At 36.8% G+C, this 4,357-nt stretch overlaps 1 pseudogene; it reads right to left on the bottom strand.

The window, feature by feature from the left end:
* Positions 1-856: 856 nt before the first annotated feature.
* On the bottom strand, positions 857-2,047 carry LOC111173583 (GTP-binding nuclear protein Ran-like; annotated as a pseudogene).
* Positions 2,048-4,357: the final 2,310 nt, after the last annotated feature.

The following is a 4,357-nucleotide window of genomic DNA, read 5'->3' as shown; positions in this document are numbered from 1 at the left end:
GAAACTTTGTGGAAAATAATACATTTGGTTAGTTTAAAAATATAGACTAGGATCATTTATTCTTTTCTTTTCCCTTGCAAAAATAGATGCAAATAGAAGGCAAAAAATTTGGACACTGTGTAACTAAGCCAGCATGTGGCCAATAGCATTGATTTCAGTTAATAGCTTATAATCACAATAATCAGGCCAGGGCCAGTGAGCTAAGCTATTGGAACTATTTTTCCAATAGAATAATTACTTTAATTCAGACCAGGGAACTATTGGGGGTGGGGGAGGTGTGTGGTTAGGGTAGTACATAGACCCACTGAAATATTAATTAGTTTATGCAGCTATGGCCAAAAAGCACAGGAATACAGGCTTATATGAGGGAAACAAACCAAAAAAGGACATGAACAATTTTTCATAATTGTGCTGATTTGATTACTGAAAAGTATATTTTGAATTCGTTTTGCTGTTGAATCATTACAAAGCAATGCATTTGTCATCTAATTGTTAATTGCTTTTCATGATGTAGATAAATTATAATCAACTTTTTACATTTGCAAATATTTCCCAGCAATCTGATGATGAGGTGCTATTTTGCATTGTTTCTTTTTTTTAATTTTCAAAGTATTTTTACACACTTGATGATTTATTTTTTTGTCAATTGAAGTAAAAGGTTTTCTCCTTCATTATAATTACATATATTAATTATCAAAATTTAAAAATATATTGAAAAAGGAAAAGAAAAAAAGCTAACCATAATCTCATCATGTTAACTTTTAAAATGTATTTCCCATTAGGCTTATTTATTTTTGAACTACAGTTGTGACTATATGTATATTCAATTTGTGCCTGACTTAACAACTTAGCATAAGCATTTTTTCATGCTATTTAAAATTTTTAATAATCACTATTTTGAGTACTGTGAAATATTAAATCAGTTGTTACATGGTTTACTAATTTATTAACCTATTGGACATTTAGGGGTTTTCCGCGGTGATGTTTTATTTACCTACATATGGTCCAATTCCAGAAGAAAAGTCCAAACCCACTGATTTTTTTGTGTGCTTCTGTGTGTGCTGTGACCACAGCAGTCTTATATTTGAAACTCAGGAAAGAAACAACTGGAGTCCAAACAGCCAAATATGGAAGTAAAATATAAAGGTATTTTTTTAAACTGCCACATTCATTTCAAATCCCATTCATTTAGCATCATAAGGATGAAGGATATATCTGGTTAGCTGTGTAATAAAGTCACAAACCCACTGCTTACTGGACATCACAAGACAGTTGCCTATAAAACTAGACCTCGGACTTCAGCTTCCTTTTCTCCCAGGGTATCATTCTCTCTGGGAGAATAGTAGTCTGAGCAGCCTCTAAGCCGTGCTCATACTGAACTTCCAAAACTGAGTCCGTGACTGTGATTGGTGGGGTGAGAGCACCCGTGCCAACAGACTCCAAGTCAGGATCGCCAGTTAGTTTCCTAGCAAGCCAATGGACAGGCTTCTCAAAGTTGTAGTTACTTCTGGCAGAAATCTCATATTACTGGAGATTCTTCTTTCATTAGAAGACAATGGATTTTTCCTTAATTTCTCAGTCCTTAATACGCACTATGTTGCCATGCAATAAGGTGAGGATGTTTTCATATATTCCTACCAGATCTCTGTGCCACTTAGGTGCACACTTGTAACTCTCGATGTCGCATCAAACATTACAATGGCTTGCTGGGCTTGGATCAAATAGCCATTTCTCAGGCTACCAAATGTATGTCTAATTCATTGACTTTAAAAAGTCTATTGTTGGTATGAAACATGGGGCGATAGACTGCAACAATCAAAGTGACTACATCTCAAACTCATGAGTCAAATGACACTTTGAAAATATAGTTTACCAGTATTGTCATCACCAACCGATTCATATTTAAATAGAACTTGGGATTCTTTTTGGGCAGCCATCATGATGGTTCTTCCAGAAGTGTCTCTCTCTCTTCCTCAGCTGGCTAAGCCCAATCAATTTTTTATTTGATTGTTGGCTGGTTCTTACATGATCTCTGTTAGTGATGAAAATGAGACACTTAAAAGGTTAAATATTGCAGCATGAAAATGCCTTTTGACCTAAAGTTGCTGAACTTTCTTTTGAATTAAAAACAAAATTCAATTCATAAATGGATGCCTCATTCATGGATATCTAATTCATTCATTCACAGAATACTTACTGAAAACCTAGCGTGCCAGGTGCTGTTCCAAGTGCTACGAACAAAGCAGGTAGGAATTCCTGCATTCATGGAGTGTATCTTTTTCACCAGCCAGAATCGATGAACCACTGCCTTCTGAGATGAAGCTGGTAATACCTAGAAGGTCACTATTTCTGGAGAAGGAATCTTGACTAGACACTGGATATTCCTTACATTCCCACTCTGGGTTCCCCTCCACTTACCTAGAGTGAGCAGTCACAAGACAACAGAGGAGGCATCAAGAGCTACTAAAATGAGACAGGGAACCCAGAGGACAGGTTCTGCTGAGACAGGGTCCAGTGAACAAATTCTACATTTTGTGTGTGTTGGGAGCAGGGGAGCTTGTGGGCCAGAGGAGCAGGGAAATTATTTTTCAAAAACAAAACAAAACAAAAAAACCTGCCAGACTGAATAAGATATACTCTGCAAAAAAACCTAACATGGAAGAAAGAAAAAAACAAGGCTTAATTTTCACTAAGATTTGGGTGCAAACCAGAGTTTTAAATTAGAACAAGAGCCAAATAATGCCTGAAAAGAAACAGAAGAGTCAGAATGATGGGTTTTATGGCTGGTTTAGAACCATGAAGTTGCTCAGGATTTTTGAATTTTGCTTTTATTTTGGGGGTGGATGAGTATAAATAGTAATCAATATTTCAGAAATTTAAAAAGGGTCAGGAAGTGAGGAAGATTTATGGAAAATTACGGACCCAATACTGTCAGGTTGGATCTTTTAATCCAACAAGAGCAGTTATTAAATTTACCAGGTCCATCCTATGCTTCATACTGCACTTCAAGGAGGAGGAAGAGACTAGAGCCACAGCTTTGGAATTATTCTGTACCTTGTCTACGCGGGACTAGGAAAGCCATTAGGGAGCTGCCAACATTGTATGAGAATTCAAAGGAGAGCCTAGAAGAAAAGAAAATAGATTGAATGTGTCCAAGGAAGACAGACAAATAAGAGGAAGAGAAAAAGAACTAGGGTAGAGGTTAGAGGTAGAATGTATTAACTTGTACTCCTTGAGAAATTAGTTTCTCATCACATCCTTGAAGATATTACTTGCACAATTTACCACGGTTGTGTTGAAAGAAGACAAAAGGACAGGTTATAAAATGGGCTTGGGAGAAGTTAGGAAAATATGGAGCTTCATCTGTTCTCCCGTCATTAAATACTGGAGTTTAGTTGGAATGAAGCAAGATAAATTGTGAATTTGGTTAAATGAAAGGAAATGGATCAAAGTGTGGTTTTTGTTGTATACTAAGAGTTTTTTGCCCTTTTAGATGAGGGTAACTCCAATCATTTTCCCTTAAAATTTGAAGTAAAAAAATTATAAAGCGTGAATAAATAATTTCTTCTGAGTTATATCAGCTGATTATCTAAATATGCATCCTGAATGTGTGAAAGAGTATTTTGGAAAGGTCTATGCCTGTAAAACATTGATGTGTGAACAAAAATCTCTCTGATTTCCCCCATAAGGGGAACAGCTTTGTGATCTCAAGCTGAGAAAGATAGGAATGGTTTCCTGGTTCATCAGCATCACATGGATCCAAATATTAGCTGGGCATGAAGAGTGAGGTAGTCGCTAGAAAAAACAAGAGTTTTTTCTGGATCCTTAAGGCCCCACTGTGACCTAAATTACACACAGACGTACACACATACAATTTCCAATGACATCCGTTGAAACTTCCTCTGAGCAACTGGGAAAGGGACTTGGCCCAGAATTCCAAGAAACCCAACCTGAGGTTAAAACCATAGTCATTCCCAGTGCTTCTCAATTGATTCAATTTCCAACGAAATTATTGTTGTCTCTGGTTCCAATAGCAAACTAAAGAGAGAATTGAATTAGAAAGGAGAAACATTTTGTTGAAAAAAAAAAAAAAAAAAAGCAACCACATTACTCTGTGAGAACATTTCAGAAGGACCCAAAAGAGACAGAATTCCAAGGTGCTATTCTCAGGATCTGTCGGGTTACCTGGAAACAGATGTTTCATGTAACTAAGGTAGTGACCACAAGTGAGCAGGCGTGGGGAAACGGGGTGAAGAAACTAACACCTTCTCTTTCCTTCAGTCTCATATTTTTCCCCCTTGAAACCAAAGCTTGATTTGCTATTTGGCTCAAGGAGCAGGAGAGGACAGAGGAAGTC

This window comes from Delphinapterus leucas, chromosome 21, assembly GCF_059928025.1.
Source record: "Delphinapterus leucas isolate spDelLeu-1000000601 "Yukka" chromosome 21, BTC_Dleu_Yukka2, whole genome shotgun sequence".
In the NCBI taxonomy this organism is placed as follows: Eukaryota; Metazoa; Chordata; class Mammalia; order Artiodactyla; family Monodontidae; genus Delphinapterus; species Delphinapterus leucas.
The sequence above is the reverse complement of the archived record's forward strand: the minus strand, read 5'-3'. Positions and strand labels throughout refer to the sequence as shown.